Source organism: Notechis scutatus, chromosome 5 (assembly GCF_049901735.1).
Source record: "Notechis scutatus isolate UNSWTSFEM ecotype Mainland chromosome 5, rNotScu1.2, whole genome shotgun sequence".
Classification (NCBI taxonomy): Eukaryota; Metazoa; Chordata; class Lepidosauria; order Squamata; family Elapidae; genus Notechis; species Notechis scutatus.
This window is the reverse complement of record NC_142013.1, coordinates 24,724,779-24,741,332: the sequence shown is the minus strand read 5'-3', so window position 1 is coordinate 24,741,332 and position 16,554 is coordinate 24,724,779. Positions and strand designations below refer to the sequence as shown.

The following is a 16,554-nucleotide window of genomic DNA, read 5'->3' as shown; positions in this document are numbered from 1 at the left end:
CAATGGAAAGTGAGATAGCTGTCTTCACAGCATTGATGTACTCCGTCTGGCATGATCAAAAATCTCCCAAATTGACAATCTCATACACTAAGACTTTTTAGCAACACAAGGCACATTTAGAAAATTATGAATATTGCAAGTTTATTTAAACATAAATATCTAATTTCAGATATGTTTTGTTGGTGACATTTTTTTCTATAATCATGAAAATGTTTATTTTAAATGTTTGCACATTTCTATTCCATCCTTGCTTCTAAGATGAATATCTGGGGGCGGGGGACATGTTGGAATGCTTACTGAGAAAATGAGTTTCTCTTTTAATAATTCAAACGTGCAGGGTTTTTTTGTAACATGCTGGAGACAAACAGGATAGTTTTATGAATTATCACATGCAAAACTGACACAGATTAAAGGTAAATCCTAGGTGTGTTAGGAATAGGATTACAGTTGTTCAAATTTCTTAAATTGTAGTCTAAATAAGGCTGGAGGGCTCCAATTTAGCAAAGATCATATTTGAACTTATCACTGTCCTAGAGATGGAGTGCCAGCTCCAGGTTTTCAGGAGGGAGGCTTGGGGGAAATGTTCTCAATTGCCTTTTTGAATGAGTAGGCTCACCTTATTTGCCTGCTCTTGCTATTTGACTTCTCCTCCTACCCTGCCATACAGGTGTTTTGCTCAAGAGGGCAAGATACATCATTGAGGGAATGCTCCTCCTCCTCCTCCAAGGAAGGGAAAAAAACAAAACCAGCATTCAGCCCTTTTTTGTAGTATACTGATGCTGCAATATACAGATAACAATTATCCTACTTATGCCTAACATCCAAAACCTTTCAGTTCTCAGTTCCAGCTTTATTGATTATGGGCATTTATTGGCAGTGTAAACCTACTTAATATGGTATAAGGTTTCAGTCTAGTAAATAAAACATCTGTGGATAATTACATCACTATCTGTCAAAGACCTAGCCCAAATGTTCTCTTTATGTTAATACAACTCAGTAATTTATTTGCCAAGATTTTTAAGTAGACAATTCTTTTTGGAGTTCTTGCATGTCCATATTTCTTTTTCACAAGTAGTCATTTTCTTTTTATAACCTATGAGATTACACTTCATCTTTTTATAAAGAAAATGTTTTACCGGTATATTGTGGATTCAAGGGCTAAATCAGGAAGTCTGATAAATTCAAGGGCTAAATCAGGAAGTTTGAGGCTAAATTCTTGAAACTAATGAGAAGGTCACCCAAAAGAATCAGAAATACCATGAGAACTATCTGAAATTAAAGGTTTTGTTACTGCATTTGGCAGACAATGCAAAGCAGATATATTCCCCATATAATACCTAGCAAGTGTTTTATACACTTGAACAATAGGGTAGAAAATTCTGATGAATTTCAAGCTTCATTTTTAAAAAAACATTCAATCTCTATTTTCACCCACCTAACAAGAAATGATCTGATGACATATCTTGAAAAAGAAGAAAACATAATCAAATTAAACCACAATTTGTATAGGAAATAGAACTTTAAGAGCAAATAAAACATATTCATCGTCTTTACAATTTGAGATCTAAAATTTCTTGAAAAGGAGAAGTACTTCCACCGGCACCAATAAGCAACTGTATGAATGCCAGGGAAACTTCCTTGAGGAATCATCCAAAAACAACACAAATAAGAACACTTCGGGGTAGAAGATGCTTCTGGACTCAAATTGTTTAAATTATAAAGGTTTGGATCCAGTATAGTTGATAAAATACTGATGTTATGTGATTGTATTTAAAAAAAAAAAACAGTTAGCAATTTGGAAGTTTATGGAGTCACATAATTTTGTAATTGATTTCAAGATGACTGTATATGAATGATGTTCCACAGAAATTAGTGTTTGTTTTTAAATAATTTGTTGCCCTATAGCTCATTAAAGCAAGGGCAATTTCTTTACATGAAATTAGGAAATAAAAATGATTGTGAAATAGTAAAATAATGCTTTTGTTTTTAAACTGAACTTGTTATGTAATACTTCTGAAAACCATGGTTGAACTCTAGATGGTGAGATGTAGAACTGCACAGATCTTTGACCTGCTGTCATTTTTCAGACAGCTCACATTCAGACATGGTTTTGCCCATACTTAATCTTGACTTTAATCTATTTTTCTTAAATCTCTTCCATTGCTTTTCAGTTCTGCTGATTAAATAAAATTATGTATTCTTAATGTTAGTCTTGCTCTGCAGAGAAAAAGAACTGATAGTAATCTTATTTAGGCCCATTTTTTAAAAATGCATTTTCAACTGTAGAAAAAATAAAGATGGCATCTGGAAAAGATATGCTTCTGTCTACGTCTGGAACATTTTAAATTATGTTCTCATTTTCTAATGGTTGAATCAAACAGCATCAGTTAAGTTGTTCCTCGTGGTGCAGCTAGGACTGGCTTGGGGTATGTCTGTGTAGAATGTCTGCAGGATAAAAATCTAAATCATCTGCAATATTATCAGGGCAGAAAATTGGGATTCTCCATTATATTCACCTCTAAACACAAAAGGTCATGGGGACACAAACCCATCATCATCATCATACAGGTTACCTTGGATTTGAAAGTGGTAGTGGTATTTGTCACTTCTGCCTGTTTCTTTATATAAACTGGGTACAGTTACAACTGCTTGGTTTGTTAACTTTTTTACATTGAAATTATATTTTCCTTTTCTACAAGAAGTTAATGTTTTCCCCTAGTCATAAGCAAATTGCACTTTTTCTACAGTCACGATTTAAATGGTTTAAAATGTGTGGCCATATGATTCTGAAACTTAAGCCCAGAAATTATTGTGTAATCATCAGCCATATCCATAATAGCATTAGCATATAAAACAGCATTTATAGGATCAGAAGATTTTGGACTCAACTACATATAATAATACAAAAATATTTTAAAGATTAATATATTCTTGAAACCAGAGACTTTTCTTTTGGAGCTGATGGATAAACAGCTGCGGGGGGAAAACTTATGGAACTTTGTTTTGAATAAAATAGAATAGAATAGAATAGAATAGAATAGAATAGAATAGAATAGAATAGAATAGAATAGAATTCTTTATTGGCCAAGTGTGATTGGACACACAAGGAATTTGTCTTGGTGCAAATGCTCTCAGTGTACATAAAAGATATAAGTGATGAATTATGATCATAGTCATCATAAATACATTCATTGTATATGATAACTGCAGCAAGATTATTATATGCACCAACATAGAAAGATTCAACTTTACCCATAATAGAGGAATGGATGATAGAACTTGTTGAGATGGTCACATTGATAGCTTTAACTAGACAGATATTTAGTGCTAAGTAAATAGAGATAAGTTTTATGATAACTGGAAACCTGACTTTTTAAAGTTTTTTTTTTAATCTGACATGTATTACTTTATTTTATATATTAAATGTATATGCAACCCCTCTCACCATTGAAAGTGATTCTGGGCAGCTTCATAAGTAATTCAAGGCAACTAACATACTTAATACTGTTTCCTCCTCCTATTTTCCCCGCAGCAACCCTGTGAAATGTGCTGGACTGAGAGAGAGTGACTAGCTCAAAGTCACCCAGACAGCTATCATGCCTAAGCAGGACTAGAACTCACAGTCTCCTGGTTTTTAAGCCAGCATCTTAACCAGTACACCAAACTGATTTTGTGCGCGTCTGTGTATCTATGTATGTGTATGAGAGACAGAAGAAAGGAATTATGATACGATTTGGTTGATTAAAAATAGATTATAGGAAAAAAGTATAAATGAGGTTGTAACCAGAGATTAGATTACATTTATAATGAAAAGTGATATTTCTTTCTCGGTCTCGGTCTCTGTCTTTCTCTCTCTCTCAACTTTTAGCTTTGTACTTTCTTATTTCCTTATTTGTTTCTTCTCTTTTTACTCTAAATATTAGTTCTCGATTGTTTTTATTTTTCTTCTTAAAATTTTAATAAAGTTATACAAAGTTCACAAAACATTTAATTATTTAACATCATCTTTTCTTGCAGGATCCAATCTGGATCAGTCACCGGGACCAGAGGTTTAGTCTTCCGAGTTTCAGGCTCATGTTGGAGAGAGAGAATTCCCTGAGGAGGGGCTCCAGCATGAGTTCAAAAGCTTGCAAGAATAAACTTCTGGTCCGATTGACCGACTCAGATTGGAATCTGCAACTTTATTCTGGGACGTGTATATTTGCCTTCATTCATCTTTGGCCAACCTATTTATTTCATAAAATATTTATTGAAAAATGACTTTTACTTCTGGATAAACAAGTGCAAAAATTGCTTATTTCTTTAACAAATAATATAAACAAAGCAACTAAAATGAACAAAATAAAATTTACAATTAAAACATACATGAATATATTTAAATTTTCATAGCAACGGTGTAGCGCCCATTTGCCTTGTTCTAGTTCTTTATTGTTTATTGGCCAAATTTTATTGGACACATAAGGAATTTGTTTCCAGTGCATAAGCTCTTGGTGTAATATAAAAAATAAAATGATATAATCATATCAATAGGAAAAAGTAATAGGAAAGATGAGAAGGATAATATTAATACGGCCCTACTACATGGGTAAATATTCTTAGGTATAAGACATAAGACATTGCTTACAAAAGTTACAAATCCGTTTTTGATAAGATATGTGGGAAATTTGAGGAAGGCAATAATACTTTATATGCTAAAAGCAATTGAGAAATCAATAATTTAGGGATACTTAGTGAAATATCTAAGATTGTCTGGAAGTTTTGTTTTTTCACTTTGGTCTTGACTGATTGAAGTTTGGTTAATCACTTTTATCATACATGCACACATAGCTCTAAAAAAACAGTTGCATCTGTCAATACAGATAAATGCTAATCTCTTTCGGATTTCTTTTAGTCCTTGTTTCATTGCTTCGTAGGTTCAGGATCCTTTCCAAACAGCTACTATCCGCTTGCTACAATTATGCTTTGGGCTATTTTCCATGTTATATTTCTGTACCCAATACTATATACGTATTCTTACAAGGTTTATAAAGCATCCAGAAAATGGTTAGAGGCAGAAAGAATAATCACACTCACCCCTAATAGGGTATGGGGAGAAACTAATTTATTTTGCATTTTTGGAGTGACCTAATTTGCACACAAATTAAAAATACAGTAATTGTTTGATTACTATAATATGTTTATGCACATTCTTTTTGTACGGAGGTCTCCTTTGTTTTCTCAGCCATATTACTCAAATCCCATACCGAAATATTCCAGAGATGGATTTTGAATTGAATTAAAAGGTACAAAGAATATGTACTTCTCTATTTAGTATTCTAATTCGTAGCCTGCATTTTCTGCCTCCTAAATCTCTCATTGGTTTACAAACTTTTTTAACAATTCAAATAAAAAGAACAATGCCAGAGAGCAATCTAAAAATATTAAATAGTTTTAGAGAATCAGAAGTTTTAAATTGGTAGGCCAAAATATAAAGGTAGGAAATGGGGCTATATAAAGCATTTGAAAACAGCACTTTTAAAAGCATTTTTGCATTGAGTGGAATATTCCCCGCTCCCTCGAACAGGTAAAGCACTGCATTCTCTGGAAGACTCCCATGTCTGCTTTAGAGAGTCTCTAAACTTATACAGATAGCCCTCGACTTACCACCACAATTGACCCCAAAATTTCCATTGCTAAGCAAGACAGTTTTTAAGCAAATCACTGCAGTTGTCAAATGAATTGCGCGATTGTTAAGTGAATGTTCCCCGCATCCACCCCCGTTGACTTTGCTTGTTGGAAGCTGAAAATGTTATAAATGGTGATCTTTACACCCAGGGGCAGTGCAACTATCATAAATGCATACTACTGACCAAGTAGCCAAATGTTGATCATAGGGATGTTATAACTGTTGTGGTTTGCCGGCAGCAGGTGTGGATGGCTGAGGTCTCTGAGAGCAAGGACTCAGATGAGGGGCCTGTGTGTGATGCAGGGATGGGGCCAGGACCATCAGGGAGTAGAATGCTGCCTTCGGAGATTGTGGAGGCTGGCAGCAGTGATGAAGAAGTCCCTGAGGAGCCTGTGCCCAGTGCGCGTGTGTGCAGGGCTGCTTGAAGGAAAGAGCAGCTGCAGCAGCATGGGCAACTTGGGAGTAAGGCTGCAAGGTAATGGCCCCTCCCTCAAGAGATAAAAGACAGCTGAGAAAGCGGAGTTCTTTGCAGGAAACAAAGAAGTTTTTGCACTCAAGCCTGATGGACATTCGGAATATCTTGGCTGGTGTTTCGAGACTCTTTGTGTTTGAAATCTTTCTTAGTAACTTTATCTAGTGTTCTTGGCAGCCTTGCACCACCTTGGCAAGGCTCGTTCTTATCAGAGATAATTAATTTGAAACAGCCTTTTAACCGTGAAGGAACGGAATTTGTAAAGAATCATTAAAAGGTTTTTCTGTTACCTCTGTTTCATGTTTGTTTCCTTGGAACAAGGTTTGGATCAGAACAATAATGGTCGTAAGTGTGAAAATGTTCATAAGTCAGAGTTTTTTGATGCCATTGTAACTTTGAACGATCACTAAATGAATAGCTGTAGACCAAGAAGAACCCATAGGTGCATTCACAAAAACCTTGTTTCGCTGGCAGTTCTGATGGAAAAGGGTCTATATATGCACATCCAGGCTCTGACAATGTGAGATAGCCTTAGAAGCAGCTGTGCAAATATCTCTACTTGATGGTTTCTGAGGATATGTTTCACTATGGTAATGTGCCTATAAGGTGCCCCCTTCAAATGCTTTGCATGTACCTCTTGCTGAACCCAAGCTCATAGTCTCCAGTCAGGACTTCCAATAGTATGGAATCCTGGGAATTGTAGTTCAGAAAAAATTGAGAAACACAAGTTCCTATTCCTTTCATAAAAGCTGGAATAACATAGTCTTTGATGCCTATCTTTTAAAAAAGCAATGGAGATGAGTAGGCATATTTAAGAGCAATTTCCAATGTTTTCATTATGACCTATCCTCAAGTACTTATTCTCTATATTTCTTTTTTTTTTTTACAAAGTTTTTATTTTTTACAACAAACATAAAAACATAAAGCCCTCTTTCAATTATATACATACAGTGTGTCAGTTGGTTACAATCTTTTGTGCTATCCTTTTTTTCACCATTACTCACAAGTTATATAAATTGTCACCTTATCGGCCTAGCTTGTACTTATATAGTATCAATTATTAAACATTCATTTGACTATTTTTCCATCATTTTATAGGAGATATTCTAATTTTCATTATGATTTAATCTTATACATTCATCCAATGGTTATATATTTTATATTGTATTCTTTATCAGTCTATTAACTTTTATTGTAAGGCTTACTATCTCAAGTAATTATTCTCTATATTTCTGATACTGGGAAAAATCAAAGCAGTCACCAACTTAGTTGTGTAGAATCATGTGGAAGAAGTGGTTCTTGAGATATTCTGGTCCATGATAATTTTAAATATTCATCGTTACAGTCAGTACCTTGAATTGAATCAAGAAACAAATTGGCAACCAAAAAGGCTGATACGTTAAAATACTTAACTATTCAGCTGGGTTTAATTATAATATTGATAAACGTATTTCAGCCAATTTAATTTTTCAAAGTCAGGTTTGCCATACATAGAGCAACTAATTTAATCATGACTAACTACTCCATGGATGACTGGGATGTCTGATTTCTTCCCAGGTGAGATCCACTAACATATAAAAAGTGAAGTTTTGATTAAAAATATCTTATATCAACTGTTGCTATTTCAACATTCGAATATCAGATTGATACTGAACGCATCCAATAGGAATACACCATACCCTGGACAAGTTCTATACCTATTCTGCACTCATAATATAATCCAATATCCAGCTTGACTGAATCAAACTTCAGTTTGTTCATCCTTATCTAATAGAGCAATGATTCCAGAATCAGATTCATGACTTCTACAGAAGTGGAAAATGGAAACAGAAGTGGAAGATGGAAACAAGGGATTGCTTTTATTATGTTTGCACATGTACATTTATTTTAAATCAGCTTAATATAAAAATTCATTATTTGGTTCACCAGGTACTTGTATTAGGTTAAGGAAGGCTTGGGTAATCTTGATAGGCTCTTCATGCTTTGTTGGAAAACTACCAGCCAGGCAAGGTTGGAGTTGAGCCTTGAATTGTTGTGTAGCCATAAGAGACTTAGGACCAGAGGTGGTATTCAGCAGGTTCTGACCAGTTCTGGAGAACTGGTAACGGAAATTTTGAGTAGCTCAGAAAACCAGCAAATACCACCTCTGACTGGAGATTTTACAGTATCCTTCCCCTGCCACACCCACCAAGCCACGCCCACAGAACCAGTAGTAAAATAATTTGAATCCCACCACTGCCTAGGAGTGGCACAAATATTCCATGGAACTGTATCTGTTTGTTCTCAAGAGAAGGCAAGCAGTTTGGGGGAGGTTTTTGTATTATAGGTAGAATATAATAAAGTAGTCAACTTGGACCCATCACTGTGTAGCTCTGGTTGCCTGTGCCTTGAAGGTCATAACTCTCTAGTCATTAGATATCAGTATTCATGATTGGTTGGCTTTTATATGAACCTCATTAAGATGAGTGATTGTTTTTCCAGCGGGTTGCTTCATGGCCTGATCGCACGATTTACCCAGTGGAGCTCATGGTATGAGAAATGGTTTACAGACAATCCAGCTGTGAGTTTTCATTTATACAAGAACAGGAGGAGGGACTAGAAACCAGCCAAAGCCAAGAGAGGCATTGATTAGTTCAGAAAAGATGTAGAGCACAGTCCTGCAAACAGCCTTGTGGAAATAATAGCTGGCAGAGATAAGCAAGGGAATATGCTCAATGGCAAAGTGAAACCATCTGTCAGATTATGAACATTTCTCAGTAAGCAGTAGAAGAAATAATGTTTCTAGCCGAGCCTTAAGATAATTTTACACAAAGTAAGTCTGCTTCCTCCAATATGAATGTGGTTATTGCTATGCTAACTATCTCCATTTGCTCTTCCGATTAGAGTTTTAACAGTTTTAGTTGAATGTGAGATATGCAACCAAGCTTACCGTGCAGTTGTTTATTTGAAAACAATGCAAACGAGCTTTCAATTGCTCATTTTTCAAATTTAGTTTTGTTGTTTTATTTAAGTGCTATTTTTTCTACTAGATTTTAGAATTTGTCAGATTACCATTAAAGATTAGTCCACTATATATGTAAATGGTTTACTGACAACAGCTATGTATGGTAAACAAATGGAAGAAACTATGTTTGTAGTTGTAAGAGAAAATGTATTCTTCCTAGTCAGAATAAGTTAAAAGCAGAAATTATTCCCCTGACTCCTTTATTTATATCAGAATAATGGAAAGAAATTACTGATTCCAAAATGCATTCAATTGTTCTTTTTTATTTTATGTATATTCATTGAGAATTATAACTTTGGTACATGTAAGAATAGTTAAATGTGTTTTTACTTCAATCCTAGAATAATCTTTGTCATCTGCATCCAACTTTAGGAAGAAACACTATCTTTCGACTTGGGAGTTTGGGGTGGCGTGGGAAGGATCTGTATCTTCAACGAAGTTTTAAGTTGACTGATGTTTGTATTTTAATAGAAGTTGTGAGATAGAAATGACATGAATGTAATTCATTCAGTAACTATGGAAATGATCTAGTTTCTAATGAGTAGAGATGTTAATAGCAAGCAGGAGGTGAGCTGTTTTGCTGTTGTTACTCTGCACAAGATCCTAGAAACTGCGTTGCTTGGCACCAATCATTTCTACTACTCTTTGTACAGCAATTGAACTTTTACCATTCTACTTTTAAAACACAGTTTGCTCTTAGCCAGAAGTGGAAGCTTTAGCTGTTAACTCTTTGAATTATGCACAACCTCTTTCTCTCTCTCTCACACACACACACATACACACCCCAGACATTATAACCCAATATGGATAACAAAACATTGTAGCATGTGTGGGAAAATGGCTTTAGTCCAACATCTGGAATCATTTATCTTCTGGTAGGGTTTGGAAAAATGACTGGTTTATGCATTTTACAAAACTCCCTGCTGATTGATGTCATTAATTCACGGGGATGGGAGTCTGTTCTTACCAATGAGGGAGGATGTAAATTAGGAAAGAGGCAACATCATGCCCTCGTGCTATTCACTTATCAATAGTACAGGCAGAATAGGTTGGATTCTGCCCAGGATTCTTGATGACCTCTCTTTTTAAAGTTTTGGCAGATGTATGTATTATTCTTGACAGTTATAGTTCTGTCCAGTGGCTTCTTAACTATAAAATACTAGTTTTTCAGCTGAGGTAATTGTTGATTCAGAGGATCTATTTTTGTTACCATCATTTTTTATTTAATAGGCTTCTTTACAATTAGGGAAGATCTTGCTGCCAAGAATGGTGGGAAAAGGTAACTACTGAATTGATGAAGTGTTTATGTAATATGTGTCCTTGCCATGCAAATTCAGTCTCTCATTTTCAGAGTATTTATTTATTTGTATCCTACATCTCCTCCATGAGCTGAAGGCAGTTTATGTAGATGTAGGAATCTTCTTTTGATCTCTATAACTGCAATAGTGTAAGGGAACATCTGCTGAGGAAGAAATTTACTGCCAGCAAAGACGTCTCTGGTGATATTTTCTTTAAATTGTAATCCTCTTGTGTTCTTCTCACTCTTATTCTATGACCTTTTACACCCCACCCCCAGGAAATCTATTCAGGAGGAAAAGATATAATGGTTCTCCATTGTTTTGTTGTTTTACTGTAGTAGTAGTAAGGGTTTCTGGGAGTCCACCATATAGAACTTCCCCAAATTTTTATGTTCCTTATGTCAGAATGTGATAGATAAGTTGTATCATAATAATGACCACTACACTAATAATTCTATTGGGAGGGCTAGGTGGGACATCAAACATGGAATTTATTGCTATTAGGATCTGCATGATATATTTAGCAAAAACCATACATTGGTATAATAGCAAGATCTTGGCAATCATTAAGGCACACAATGGTTATATTTCATTGGGAGAACCATTTTAATGACTTTTCCTTGGTTGTATTGTCAATCTGCCCTTGTGATCATAGTTGCTTTGAGGTCTTCTGTTCCCTTCTCATGGCCTCCTTGTTTGATTATTTGTCATTTGCTGAGGCTGATGTTTGCTGTGCACTGGCTATTTCCACCCTGCCTGACTTTGATGTTACCAGAATCAATTCGAAGCATTTTTCAGCAATAAATCAACAGGCGCTGTGTGATATATGTATGTGTGTATACTTGCTAATTAAATAAGATGCTTGTGTATTCAAAGGCAGAGAGATTAGTTTTTTTATTTTAATTTTTAAATTAACACTCAGTTTCATAGCAACTACATAAATCTGAATGAGACTCTAAGACATTTTGCATACATTTGTAAGGGAATAAGGAAATAATGGAACAGTTGCAAAGATAAGAAAATAACCCCTTTTCTCCCCAACCCTGGTTATTCTTTCAAAAATACTTTTAAACATAATGAACATTTAATCCTCCTAGCTATATTAGAATGCACCGCAGTAATCAAGTGTCAGGCATGTGAATGGCTGTTGTTAGAAGGGTTGAAACTGGCATAAAACTGCCAAGGCTGTGAAATCAGTACCTATCCACAGCCTCAAACCTAGGATCAAGCAGAAGCCATGAATCCAGGAGAAACCCAGGATAGGGGCTGATCCCTTCCAGATGGGATCTAGGGGCCCTGGCCAAACCTTGCAGCTTCTGGACAAACAGCAGCTTCATCTTAATTTCCGGAATGTCTATTTAGGTTTTTTTAAAAAATAAATGTAAAGGGTGAACCCAAATACATTTGTGGGTAAGCTTAATCCTAGCTATCTGTATTTAAATACCAACTGTTGTATTTTTTCTGCCACCACCCATAAAATTGCTTTTCTAGTCAGTGAGTGTCCATATATTCTACCATAAGTGTATTTTGTTGCTGTTTCGATTTTTCTATTTCTGTTCTCAGCTTGCTACGGTATGAAGAATGTGATTCTGTGAAACCTGTGGATCCTAATACACATAGAAACATCCTTTCTATCCCTTTTCCATTTTAGGATGCACCGAATGAAGAGGTGTGGACTATTCGGCAGTGTGAATCACTGCTAGATTTTAGACAATATTTACATTTTCCATTTTTCAGCTCTAATGCCCCCTTTCTTCGTCTTCCCTATAAAAAATTATATAAATAGATTATAGATTAGCCCACTTTTCGTTTTAAGTGAGAAACACTCCATATTTTGGATTCATAATCCTCTAACTTGCTTTTAATCCTGAGGTCCAGTGGTCTTTGTTCTTTTCAGTTCCACCTTCAACTGGTTTTGTGAACAGTGCTGTTAGCAATTAAGATGATCCCAAACTGATTACTGTAATGTAGGAAAATTATTTCCTTGAACTACAAAGAGAAACATTGTATTCATAAGATCAAAGCAAACTATTTTGCTATACTCTCCAAGTACTGTGCAGCCAAGAAGGACTTCATAATTTACCTAAACATATTAAAATTCAGGGTATTTTAACATGTGCAGAGCGCCTCAGTCAATACATGGAGCTCATACACAAATTCTATTTCACTTCTCTTTTAAAAAGAAATCCTAAGCATGGAATATGTAGACTCCATTTCACATGTTTCAGGGACTTTTGACATAATTTTCCATATATAAAATCTTTCTAATATTTAAAAATTATTTAGTTGCAGTGATTTACATGATTCTCAGCAGTTTATCTTGAAGGCAAGTTTTCAACACTAATCAATGGCTGTTTCCAGTCCTTCCTTTGTCTTCTCAATTTTCTGGAACTGCACTGTAAAATAAGGAAGAAGGAACAGATACCATTTTTAATGATCTCAATTATATTCCAGGGCAGGTAATGGAAATATATGCTTTTTAACAGCTACACAAAACCAATGAGAAAATTTTTCCATAGATTGACAATATGTCTACCTGCTCAGTATATTCTTTCTGTCAAGTTTTAGGCAAGGCAGCTGGTGTTGATCAGTGTTTAGAATCTGTGTTAATTGGATTGTGGCAAAGAAGGGCTACCACATAATGATGCCTGAGCAAAGTTCCATTAAAAATATGTCTTCTCTTTTTCCTTCCTGCTAAACCATCTCAATAGATTTTATGCGCTTGGAGGCAGGAGTGGAGAAAAGGACTTTATTCAACTGGCCTTTGATATCATCAGATAGCATTCAGGCAATAAAATCTAGATAAAGTAGAAGTACTTTTATTTAAGAGTCAGGGATAGAGTATCAGACAGTTTGAGATGAAGGCTACCTTTTTTAAAAAAATCAAATTCTTCTGATTTTTTTAAAAATAAGAATTGTTTCTGCTTTGTCTATAAACTGTATTTTTGGTGTAGTGTGTAAGGCATCCAGAAAGTATCCATGATATCAATCACTCGGAGACATTTTCTCTCCAATTGATTTATTTAGAAACAGATCTGGCATGTCAAAGACAATTTCCCAAAGTGAAAATTTTTCGTGCGTTACAGAGAATCCACCTTCTCTCCTCCCACTTCTACACTTCATAAATCACGAGAACCAATTAACTGCCACTGGAATTTCTTAATACGACATACAGAATAACCTTGAACTTTTCAACTCCTCCAACTCTCTTTAAAAAAAAAAGTGGCAGCTGAATTTCAAAGCTGACAGGCGTCCCACCTTGAAAACTCTTCCTCCTAAAAGAAAAGAAAAAAAACACATACAGGGGTTAATACATTGTCCTTAACCTCCTCTCCCCCCTCCATGAGGACCCTTCGGTTTGTGGGGGAAATCCTCATGGAATTGGTTAACCAATTGATCAGCATGAACATCCCAATTCTTTACCCACCTTGCATCTGAGAGGGGGTATCCTTTCCATAAGACCAAATATTTCAATCGGCCATGGTGTAATCTAGAATCAAGAATTTTTTGAATTTTTTGAATGTTTCCCCCTGTACCGTTAACGGTTGGCAGTGATCTTATCATTGATGCAGTAGCTGGTTTTAGTAAACTACAATGGAACACCGGATGAATTTTCCCCAATAGTCGAGGAAGACTTAATTGGACAGTGACCGGATTGATTATCTTTGAAATTGGAAACGGACCCAAAAATTTTGGACCCAGCTTCTTACTGGGCAGTTTCAACCTAAAATATTTGGTCAACAAATATACTTTGCCCCCTACTTTAAAAGGCGGTTGAAGGGATCTATGTTTATCCGCCTGTTTTTTATAATTTTTTGCAGCTTCGTTCAAAGCTTTTTTTGTATCTTCCCACCCTTTCTTTAATGAGTTCATCCATTCTGTTAGGGACATGGACGAGGGAGGTTGTCTAGGTAACTCTGGCATTGGGACAAAATCCATTCCATTGATTTGGAATGGAGTCAAGCCCATGCTGCTATGTACTGCATTATTGTAAGCAACCTCTGCAAGAGGTAATAACTCAGCCCAATTTTTTTGTTAATAATTTACATAGCATCTAATGTATTGTTCAATCATGGCGTTAGCCCTCTCCGCTGCTCCATTACAAGCAGGATGAAAAGCTGAGGATAACCCTTGAGAGGAACCAATGGATTTAAGAAATTCCCTCCAAAATTTTGCGATAAATTGTACCCCTCTGTCTGATATTACTCTACAAGGTACTCCATGTAGTCTATAGATATGTTCACGAACAGCTTTGCAAGTTTTTTCACAGATGGAAGTCCTTTGCAGGTTATAAAATGGGCCTGTTTAGAGAATAAGTCAATTATAGTCCAAATGATGGTATTCCCTTCACTCTTAGGTAGTTCAACAATAAAGTCCATTGCAATTTCTTCCCAGGGTTGGGTTGGTTCAGCAACTTGTTGCAGGAGGCCAGGGGTTTTTCCAGTTCTGTGTTTCATTGTGGCACAAATTGAACAACTTTTTACATAGTCCTCGACATCAGATTTCATTTTTGGCCACCAGAACTGTCTTCTCAGTAAATGTAGGGTTTTTAGGAATCCGAAGTGGCCTCCCAGCCGGGAGTCGTGGCTACGCTTTAGTACCAGTAGTCTTAAGGCTGTGGGTACATAAAGCTTAGTCCCTTTCCAAGCTAGTCCATCATTCACTGTCAACTCAGTTTGATGGTCCAGGAACCAAGGATTGGTCAATAGGGCTGTTTTCAATTCCGCAGTCAGCTTATCTTCCAGGCATTTGGGGTTGCGGTTGGCTTGGGCTTGAGTGATCACTTGGCCTGCCGATTGAGAGTCTGAAATTAAGGCTTGTACTATTTCCTCTTGGTGGCTGTCAAACTGAGGTTTTCTGTACAGAGCGTCCGCCAGTAAGTTTTTCCTTCAGGGGATATATTTAATGTTGAAATTGAATGGCTTGAAATATTGGGCCCAGACTTGTTTGGGCGATAATCTCCTAGACATCTTTAGAGCCTCGAGCTTCTTATGATCAGTCCATACCTCAAAGGCCACTGGCGCCCCATCTAGAAAATGCCTCCAAGTCAATAAAGCCCATCGTACAGCGAATGCTACTTTCTCCCAGACCACCCACCTTCGCTCTGTCTGTCAGCTTTTTGGACACATAAGTGCACGGCATCAATCGGCCTTGAGAGTCTTTCTGCAGCAAAACGGCTGCCACCACTACATCACTTGCATCTGTTTGGACAATAAAAAACTTGGTTGCGTCTGGGTGCTGGAAGATGGGCTCAGCTGTGAAGAGGCATTTTAAGGTCTTGAAAGCTTTCTGACAGTCCATAGTCGAAACCAGGGGTTGACTTGGCTTTGGTTTGGTGGGTGATGGGCCCGTTTTTAATAGCTCTGTCAACGGGAGGGCAACTTCAGCAAAGGACGGAATGAATTGTCTACAGAAGTTGGCAAACCCCAAGAAACTTTGAAGTTGTTTTCGGGTTCTGGGGGGTTGCCAGTCCAGCACCGCTTTCACCTTTCTGGGGTCCATTTCAATCCCCAGGTTGGATATTCGGTAGCCTAAGTAGTCCAGCGACTCTTTGTGGAATTCGCATTTTGAGAGTTTCACATATAATTTGGTGGCTAGAAGTTTTTCTAGAACCTGTTGGATCAATTGAACATGTTCTTCCATGGTTTCGCTGAAGATAAGGATATCAATCAGGTACACAAGGACCCCCCGGTAAAGGTGCAGGTGTAGCACCTCATTGATGAGCTGCATAAACACTGCAGGAGCCCCCTGAAGTCCGAAAGGCATGACTTTGAATTGGAAGCTACCCAGAGGGCAGTTAAAAGCAGTTTTCCACTCATCTCCCTCTTTGATGTGGACCCGATAGTAAGCTTCCCTGAGATCTAGCTTGGTGAATACTTTGCCCTTCGACAGGTGGTTCAATAAGTCCTTCATAAGAGGGAGAGGATACATGTTTTTGATGCATACGGTGTTCACGCCTCTAAAGTCAATACACAATCTCAACCCGCCATCTTTCTTCCCCTTGAACAACACGGGGGCAGCTAATCTTGGTTTGGCAGGCTCAATAAAACCTCGTTCCAAATTGCTGTTGATGTATTTCCTTAAATTGGTCATTTCAGCAGGCGTCATGGAATAC

At 36.6% G+C, this 16,554-nt stretch overlaps 1 protein-coding gene across 3 annotated transcripts in view; it reads left to right on the top strand.

The window, feature by feature from the left end:
* Window positions 1-16,554, top strand: part of STARD13 (StAR related lipid transfer domain containing 13) — a 115,293-nt gene that overhangs the window by 48,504 nt on the left and 50,235 nt on the right. Inside the window, exon 1 of one of the 3 annotated variants that reach the window (XM_087966357.1) lies at window positions 8,773-8,949. The exons of the other annotated variants lie outside the window; for them this stretch is intronic. The gene's annotated coding sequence lies outside the window, so the exon portion shown is untranslated. Of the gene's footprint in view, window positions 1-8,772; window positions 8,950-16,554 lie in introns of those variants that run through there. 3 annotated transcript variants of the gene reach the window in all.